We start from the raw sequence: 10,755 nt of genomic DNA, 5'->3' as shown, positions 1-10,755 counted from the left end.
CCCCCAGCTCGAATGAAATTCGAACCCGACACTCCTGACATGAAAGGCGAAAACAGGGTAAAACCGTTACCCCTCTGATTTTTCCAGCTTAAAGCAATTTTTGTAAATTTTACGATACCCCACAAACTTGCCTTTTTCGTACCTTTCGAGTTACCCTATGGCTACGGAAGTCGCGTCGCAGTCAAAACGAACAACAAACAAAATCGGTCAGCAAACAGAAAACAGTTCGTGTAAAATTTTGTTATTGGAATTCCTCCCAACGTTCTATGCGAGTACTTTCGAATTCCTTTCGTTTCCGAATTCTTTCGGAAACATTAAGAGCCCTCAATTGCAACATCGTAGAGCTGAAGGAGGTATGCTGAAAGGTTAGATAGTGTGATCGTTTCAAGGAGGTTATAGGTGCATAAAGGGTGTGTCACACCAAATTGCATCACGGAAAAACCGCTGTAGAAATTCGCCCAGTAGACCAATCCTTTTGAAAATTTTAGACAGTAAAATAAAAACTATTAAACAACTTTTGGCATTTTCTTTTTATTCATACTTCGAGTCCAAGCCCGTATGCTCGCACCTTCCTCTTTCCCCGTCCATAAGGTTCTGTACAAAGTCAGGTTGTAGTTTTTTTTTTGAACAGAAATCCATTTTCTCTTGGAGTCCGCCTCCGATTTGACAACTTTTGGGTTCTTCCGGAGGGCCTGCTTCATAATCGCCCAATATTTCTCTATTGGCTTCGTACCACTCCAACACGTTGGCTTCGTACCACTCCAACACGTCCTTTGAATAGTGGCACGAAGCGAGATCCGGCCAGAAGATGGTCGAGTCCTCGTGCTGCTTCAATAGTGGTAGTAAGCGCTTCTGTAGGCACTCCTTAAGGTAAACCTGCCCTTTTACCGTGCCACGAAGGGGGCGCTCCGCTTTCCGCAAGAACAGATCGCTTGCCACACCATGTACTTTTTGGCAAACTTGGATAGTTTCTGCTTGCGTATCTCCTCCGGAACGCTGAATTTGTCCTCTGCGGAGAAGAACAACAGACCCGGCAGCTGACGAAAGTCCGCTTTGACGTAGGTTTCGTCGTCCATTACCAGGCAATGCGGCTTCGTCAGCATTTAGTTGTACAGCTTCCGGGCTCGCGTCTTCCTCACCATGTTTTGCCTTTTGTCGCGGTTAGGAGCCTTCTGAACCTTGTATGTACGCAGGCCCTCCCGCTGCTTGGTCCGCTGGATGAATGAACTTGACAAATTCAGCTTATTGGCGACATCCCGGACCGAACTTCTCGGATCACGTCTAAACTGCTTAACTACGCGCTTGTGATCTTTTTCACTGACGGAGCATCCATTTTTGCCGTTCTTCACCTTCCGGTCGATGGTTAGGTTCTCGAAGTATCGTTTTAGTACTCTGCTGACCGTGGATTGGACGATTTCCAGCATCTTACCGATGTCCCGATGGGACAACTCCGGATTCTCGAAATGAGTGCACAGGATTAATTCACGACGCTCTTTTTCGTTCGACGACATTTTTCCAAATTTACGAAAAATTGACAGTGAAGCATGGCCAACGTGATCTATACACTCTTATCTGATTATAAGCGAAAGCTGAAGATATAATTCCCAAAAATTAAATTTCTACAGCGTTTTTTCCGTGATGCAAATTGATGTGACACACCCTTTACATCTACTAGACCTGCGGAAACACACATGAGCTGGGTACGGCTTTCATCGTGATAGAGGAGATGCAAAAACTCATCTTAGATCATTGTTCATGCCATTCTGTGAGAAGTTAGATGCTTTTGTGCCCAGAAGCAGGAGTCTGTCCGTCACTTGCCCCATCGTGAGAACCGTTTTTGACGTAGGACTACGTCTTTGATTCTTGTATGGGGGGTCACTCTATGAAAAATGTAACGAAATATGAAGAGATTTCGGATGCGTATTACGTAAAATTGTTTTTGCGATATATATCATACTATACACCATTATATAGGACATTTATTCATATTATTTATATATATTGCTTATATGATATTGTTCTTCATACTGGTTTTGAAACCACTAAACGAATGAGCGAAATAACGAACTGATTTACATCGAAGTGAACTGCTTTGCTAATCTGGTCTGGTTTCTTACATGTTCTTTCCCATTCCCGATAGTAAGCACTTAGCAGAATTGAAGGAGAGGAGATGAATTGGAAGATGATGACACTCTATTATCACCAAAGTATCGACGAGAGCCTGATTTAAAAGGTCAAGCGTTGATAGAGATTTTATTAGAAAGGATGTTATCTTATCATATCGTCCATCATGTAATGTCAAAAATCATATCGTTAGTAATGTCAATCGTTGTTAATGTCGAAAATTTTGCAATGAAAAAACTATAAAGAATTGGTTGTCAATTGAAAGATTCGTAAAGGAAGATTCACGCATACGGGTTCGAGATATCTCATCAAGAGGTACTAATGATATTATTGAGTCAGCTACACTTCTTCAAATCCACAAGCCCATTTCCCTTTCCCTTCTCTATACATAAATATACCCGTTTGAATTAGTTCACTACAGAATCCACATAAACTTCACCAGGGTGCACTCACGGTCTTAAGATAACTGATCCGATTCATCTGACGTTATAATTATTACGATTCACCACAGGCAATGTTTCAGAATAGAATAATATAGCTAACTATTGCAAGTTAAGTGTAAGAATGCACTGTAAAATTATTAGTTCTTATCGTGTTCAGCAAATTTCAATATAAATGAAATAAAAAAGCGACCGATCGATTAGTATTTCTGTAGAAACGGTTTTGTGAATAGTGATTTTTTCAGGGCCACCATTCCGGCGTATGTCCGAACAGTAACAAAAACTTAATTCAAAAGCAATTGTCCTCAAAGTCCTACGTCAAGTTTCCGTGAAACCCTTATTACCGATAACCAGCGTTGCCAATGTTCCATTTCAAATTGAATTCTTCCAGTTTTTTCCCCTTGATCCAGTTATCCAGTTGAACCCTAAAATCACTCAGTTTTTTGAATATGGTTCAGTTTTATCCAGTTTTTTACATGTGAGCTCTAGTTTTACTCACTTTATGAAAAATAAATTTACAATTATAAATATTTACCCCCATGCTGTATTTCGATCGATTCGAAATATTTCGAACGACCCGATAAAATTCCATTCTGTATTTCGTTCGAGTTGTTTCTGCATTCTGTTCGATCTGTTTCTCTTGAGCCATTAAATAGGCAAAACTTTTGAAATAGGGAATGCGAAATTATAAGTCAAACTTAATAATGGTTTTGAACGAAGTGGAAATCTTTCGGAGAACAGAATAGGGCTGATTATCTTTCCCTCCACCTTCATATCCCTTGAGCAACTTTTTTTTTTGACATTTATCTTTCGACCTTGGATTAAGCTCTCTTTTCTTACACAGTCAACTTACATATTACATACTCTGTTTTTCAGTCGTGTGTCACCTACCTCATGGACTTCGGCGACAGGCGAGGTTGTAATTAGGCTTCCCAATTCGTTCAATTCGTCGGTGTTTTGTCGAAAATGCCAGAACGAAGAGTTTTCCTGAATGCTGGAAACTTTTTGATCACTCAATTTTTATCATATTTAACAGTCTACCCAAAAAGCAACGAACTACACTGTCTTTCAATTTATATAAATATCAGATGTTCTAGGCAGTGTTGCCATATTTAAATCTGTACCAGAGGGGTAAAAAATCTTACCCATCTTTCGCGTAGAAAAAAATAATTTTATTAGCATGAAAAAATATTTCTTATTTACTACAAAATATTATATTTACTTACGAATTTTATATTTATATTTATTCACTACAAATACTACTATTACATTACGTTTATACATAGTTTTTTTGAATCTAGATTGCATACTATCATTTATTAAAATTTTCGAGCTGCCGCTACGATGTTTAATCAAATCTTTTGATAATTTTGATATAAATATTCTTGCCGTTTTTCAAATGATCTTCAAATTTACTAGCATTGGCCATTGAAACAACATAAGATTCCTCGCAGATATTATAAAAATCTTTCAGCTCTTCATGTAGCATCGTGAATCCAGGTTATTCAGCCTGGAACAAACGATTCAAACTTTTGATCTGAGGCAAAACATACGTCGCACCGTACTACGCGAATCCTTTCAGACGATCCTTGTAAGGAATTCCGTCCTTATGAAACTGATCAATTATTGTAAATGCTTTTATGATCAACAGCATCAAGCGATACTGCGGCGTTGAAGTCGTCATGTACCTTAATGTTGCTTTGTTCAAATGTAAGAAATTTCACAAATGGAAAAAATCTGTACCAATCTGTACTTTTTGACGAAAATCTGTACTCTGTACCGTACAGAATATGTACCGAAAATAACAAAAGCTCTGTATCATTCCAGATAAATCTGTACGTGTGGCAACACTGGTTCTTGGTACTCCAAACCATTCTGAAGTTCAGACTATTTGATCTACCATTTCATTCACGACTGGTGCAATGTTCATGGCAAGAAAACCTACCCAAAATTGTTCATAGAGCCAGCGTTCTATGCCGGCTTTGAGTTTATATGGTTGTAGATCCTTCATATCATTCTGAAGTTCAGAAGGTCATAGAGTAAATGATGTCCAATGACTCTAATTGATATGAATGGTAACTTGTTAAAATGTTCTACTAGAACGCTCAGTTCAGAAATATTTCTATCTGCTATGTTATAACATGGTTCGACCTAACCGAAAATTTTTCCAGAAATATTATACATAGATCATTACACAAAACAGTGCATAGAGACGTCAGTTTGACAGTTTTGCGTGGTTTGTTCCAGCTCCTATTTTTTGCTATTTCCACATGTCCGTATTTAAATGTTAACGAATGGGAGCCCCTACCTCAATTAATCACATTATCGAGCAGATTTGCAACGATCTTCCATTAGTGATTTTATGGACATGAAACGATAAATACGATAATAAATTCCCATAATGTTGTACAAAAGCTGCTTGGCAGTTTGTGATACGTTTCAAAACGTTTCTCTGGCATATTAACCATTTAAATATCAATGCTTCAATGTGGTATAAATAATCACTTATAAAACGTATAGCTCATCATATCATATTATTAAGCACTCTACCATCAGTTCAACTGACTAGATTAAGGCAATATTCTAGTCTAGAAGTTTAAAAAAACCACATTTCTGAAGCTACAGCTACTTATGGGATATGAATTTTTGACAGCTTTTTTATAACAATTAATGCGTTCATCAATTTGGCATTATTATGCAGAACAATTTTGAATGAACCGAAGAGCTTAAGGGAATATTAAGAGGGGAAATTATGGCAGAGAAAAAAAAAGGAAATAACAAGCCAAATAACTTTTCAGTCTACAGCTAATGATATAACAATAAATGTGTTCTCCAATCGTTAGCAATTAACTTTTGAGTTAACCGAAGAGCTGGCACTGGACTCATTCATTCAAGTGGGAAATACAACAAACGAGTAAACAGAGTAAAAACAAAAAAAGAATTATAGATATAGAATGAAGAAGAAAAAGTAAGAGATAATAAAGAAAAATTGAAGAATAATCGATTCTATAAAAAAAAAGATTGTGAGAGAAAAGCAAGGCAATATATATAAAAAAAAAGATATGAAGGGTTATGATACTAAATGAAGAAAAAAAACCAAGGGTGAAAATGAATAAAAAAAGAATCTATTTATTGGGGAGTACAAAAATAAATGTAAAGAGAAAAAAAGAGAAAAACGAAGGTAAACTTGATAAAGAATAATATATAATAGGAATGAGAGTAATGGAATACAAAAATTAAATAAATGCATTCGAGAACATATCCTTGGATGGACTTTCCGAAAATCTCATTATTTACCGAGTAATAACCATTTTACAGTTATGTCTAGTACGGTCATAGCAACGAACTTCAAACGCGTTTTTCTCGAAACTGGTTTATTCGAACTAGCGTACACGATTTTCCAAGCTCTACTTAACGATTTATGTCGAATTTATATGAATACAATCTGTATGCATCTCATTGCATTGTTTCAGATAACCACAAGAGCTGGAACCGTGTGGCATGGCACACTTTTTTAAAATCCATTCACTTCATCAGCTTGTAACTATTGTAATTATGAATATATCTTTCCGTTTCATTTTTGTGTTATTGTTAAAAGATAGATAAACAAATAATGATACAATGGATGATGAATATATTCTTCGGTTAGTGGTCCTACTCATCCATTTGCACAGATTGCAAACCCTATACATTGATCTATCTTCTAAAGATTTGAACGCCATGGAATTAATACTATCCAAACCTTATGGTATTGCTCTGATTAAAAAACCTTTTTATAGTACAACACATGCTGTAATCCTTCACGAATGCCTTTCAGGTTGAAGTCCATGATAGAGAAATAAAAACAAGAACCGAACAGCACCTTGTTATTATTCATTGACTAGTGATTAATTTCGTTGATCTATACTAGAACTGTTTGAACTATGATGTTATCAAAAAATATAGATATATTCTAAACAAAACTAAGTTGTGATTAGGTACTATCTCAAGAATTAAATTTCAAAATGAATTGAATTTTCGGAATAATGTTCTTAATTTGGCTCATTGTACAAACAGTCACTCTTACAAATGATGTGACATGGAATCCATGACCGCAAGATTATTCGCGAATCAGTCGAAAAGTGTCTCACTAAATAATGAAATCATCCGCCCACTCACCAGGCAATAAATAAGATTATTCGGATGCAGCAAGAGAGGAATCTGTTTTAATACCCGAAATGGTTCGCTTTAATGTGTGCAACTAATTCCAACGGAAGAAGTTTACCGCTGCATTTCGAAGGCGACATATGCAAATTATCTTCACCGATTGATGATATTAATTGAACACCATTAATCAACCCCCAATAGCACCGTCGTCTCTCGCTGACATCCAACCCAAATAGACGTATTGACAAATGATCGCCACAGGGTTCGGTTTACTCTAACACAACGGACTGCAAATGCTGTCAGGTGAGTATAATTCAATCAATGGCACACCATTAGAAGATATCGTCGCACCTTCTGTGTTCTAATATGGAATACAAGAAATATATTTGTGTATCGTCAAACTAACAGTTCTTCAACAATTGAATCAAAATTTTCAATGCCTAACACAAGCAACCCCCTTTACCCATCCCTGTTCAATAGGCTCACACCAATATTATATCGGCATGACGGCGAGAATTGATTACGCAAAGTAAGACAACAAACTGCCCCCTTGACTATCAAGCCTCCGCGCGATAACAGCAGCAGCTAAGCTCACAAAGCTTACCCATCATCGTGTACAAGTGCAAAGGAGTTGACACCATTGGTCATTCGTCGTGCGATGGAGGCGCAGTATAATAGGTGCTGAACGTCTTCCCAACATAATCGCTGCGTCGAGGCTGAACAGTTACTGTCCACGAAAATGCCCAATAGTTGTAAATCTTTGGAGGCTTCATTGGAGGACACTAGTCCGCACCATCCGTACCTTTGCGCCAGTGAAGGTTGTTCTTGTTTCTGTCTCTTGCAGCAGGTCGTTTCCGTTATGCGGATCGCAAGATCGCTCGATACAGATGATGCGCGGTACCAGTCAAGGGTGTTTTGTGGTCAACCATTGTTTGGAATGGTAATATATATATTTTTTGTATCATTTTTATTGTCAAACGTTAGCCGACCATCCCGGATGTTCATGAAAATGAGTAATGTAATACCAGACAACACATTATGGTAGTACATAGTATCGTATTGGGACGACGATTGGTAATTAATTTGAAATAACACGGTTTCAGACAGTATTCACAAGAACTCATTGTGGCTTTTTGGTTATATTGTGTTACCTATAACCTAATAATGTGCTCGTACACATCACAAACATATTACACCAAAATTAGAGAATATTTCTATCTATTTATCTATCCCTATATTTTTAAGGGGGTATTCCAGTGTAGAGGCATGAATTTCGGACGTTAACAATAAAACAAAACATGTTTTACCATTATCTATCTTTCAACAATAAAACAAAAATTGAACGGAAAAAAATATTCATGATTATAATACAGGTCATACTCGATTATATATGATTCGATTATATACAATTTTGGACTCGATTATATACAGTCTGAAAAAAAATATATTCCAAATATGACTTATTTCAAGCGAAAATTTAATGTGTCAACGTTAAAGTGAAAGTTAATTGGCTATTACGAGTACATTGGAGCAAAAATCGTGATTTTGTTAGATTTAAGTTGAAGCTACAGTAGGAATCGTTCCAAATGATATTGCAGCGAAATCAGAAAAGATAGAAATTGGGTGTCAAAGAACAAATTGTAGAGCGGTTACAGAGCTTTAATTTGGTCGATAGAAACGTTCGAATTTATTATGTAATTTATGAATAAAATAAAGAGTAACACCTTTGAAACCACAAACTTTGAAGTTTTTCACTTCTAAAATGTTACTCAAATCCTCTAATTTGGAAGTTTCACAACTGTATCCTGTATAAAATTTTCGTATCTTTGTAACCCGAGACGGTCGGGTATGAATGAATGGGGGAGTTGCTAGTGAACGGCTTAAGCGCCACTCCCGAAGGAGGCCGTTCACCACTGTTTCGGTGCCCAGCTGAGACTCTGCCAAAGGGCAGGTTTTTTCCTTTGAACCCCCAAACACAGAAAGGTTTCAGGTTCGACCGTCCCAAGCACTTTGGGAAACGAACTGATTGCTGTGGCAATTGTTGCTAGCAACAATCGACCTCAGATCAACAAAATAGATCCCACTTTTGCCTGCGTTATCATCACAGGTAATAATACCAACGGTCTCCGTATTCCCTTCTCGCTTGGGTAACCAGAACCAACAAAAATCTCCAAAAAAGACCAAAGGGGAAAACAAGGCTCGAAAATCGTGATGCCTTCACAAACCAGTTCCAGGAACTATAAATTTCCCACAAAACAACAAAGAGCTTTAACTAAATTTCCAGCTTCTAAAACAAAAATGCATATATTTGGTAGTAATTTTCAACATTTCATTCTTTATTTCCTATTTTATCAATCAACTTCTTCATTTCCCTTTTTCTCCATGTATCCCCTCTTTCCCTAAACTTCACTACACTATCCTTCGATTGGCTCTCTTCTCTTAATCCTTTCTAAACTTCTCTATTAATTCATCATCCTCTCAAGTAATTTCACCTAAATCAATCGTGCTTTTGTCCCGTGCTCATTTCCATCTATTTTCTCCTTTCACCCAACAGTATTCGTCGTCTCACTCCACACACTTCATTCATTTGTATTATTGGGGTGGGTGGTTGTTATTTGTGTGCGTATCTCATAAACCATTTAATATTCATGCAGCGGAAACATACATCGCTGCGTCCTAGGATTTCGGTATCTCACTTCAATTCAATTCAACACGTACGTGATAGGTAAATTCACTCGTTGTATATGACCATATATAATATCGTCAAATTTGGGGTTCGAACCGGGTAACCTTATCATCATGGGGGCCAATGATCCCGGTCGATCAACTCGCTCGGCTACGGTCGCTACTCCTATGTTTTCATGACCGTACCGGCACCAATATCGTCATGCGCATGGGATAGTTTCTGGTTTTGTTACTCACGACCTTTTGAGTGCGCTGTCCAATATACTTTCTCTGCTGTTTGGATTAGCGGAGCTTCTTCCGCTGTCGTCGATATCGCTGTCGCTCTGCTTCCGCTGCCGTGGACGTTGCTGATGCTTGGATCAGCGGGGTTTCCTCCCGCTTAAGCCGGTCGTCGTCGTTGCTGTTACTGTTCCCTGCCAGCGCTTCGCGCTCTTCAGGCTATGGTTTCCTGGCACCTTATCGCAGCGCCGTGGGGTCTGGAGCGGCTCTAACTGAATACGGTGTGTCGGTAATTTGCAACTGTTGGACAGAATAGATGTGTTTCCACCCACGTGGAAAGTCAGCACACAAATCATAACGGAACAAAAGCAAGCACATGTTACCTGAGAGTTTCACCACGATGAGCACGATTTCCCTCCCTATTTCTCCTTATAGAGCCACTAGCTTAGCCACTACTTCAAAGTTTCTACGTGGGAAAAAAAACCTTCAAATTAACAAAAAAATCCTAGGACTGGCTTGTTCAGAATAAGCCACGACTCACTGACCTACGCTAACACACCGAGGCTCTTGGCGATGTCCGCCGGGTCCAGCCTCTACCACGATCCAGGATAAAGTGACCGCTTAGAGTTTCAAAATCCTCAGATCAGTCAGGCGCTAGATCAATTTTGTCGTAGTTATGTAATTGCCACAAAAGTGCTCAAGTACATAACGCTCTAAAGCCAATTATCGCGCGCGACAATTGCCTCAATCATTAAGGTCATCCACCTTTAATCCCAAGTGCCTGATTTTGCCGGACCTTCCGTCCAACCCATATTTGGGCACAAAGCACCTGCTCTTTTGCAGAGTTTCAAACCAGAAACAGGAACAACTCTTTCACTCCCCCTTTGGGTGAGGATGCAGCTCAACGTTCCCACAAAAGACATATTCCAAAACAAAGAAGAAAATACTGAGTGCCGCGTCGCTAGAATGGAATGATTTTTGTCATCCCAGTTCTATCGACGTCTGAGCACTCAGTGGAACCCTACAAATGCCTCTTGTGGATAGTTGCCCAAAAGAAGCAGTTCCAAAGCTTTGCAGAATCAAGGGGCCGGCATATCTGAATTTGTGTACCATGCTACATCTTTCAAATGGAAGCGACAGA

This window comes from Toxorhynchites rutilus, chromosome 2 (genome assembly GCF_029784135.1).
Source record: "Toxorhynchites rutilus septentrionalis strain SRP chromosome 2, ASM2978413v1, whole genome shotgun sequence".
Taxonomy (NCBI): domain Eukaryota; kingdom Metazoa; phylum Arthropoda; class Insecta; order Diptera; family Culicidae; genus Toxorhynchites; species Toxorhynchites rutilus.
This window is presented reverse-complemented; position numbering follows the sequence as displayed.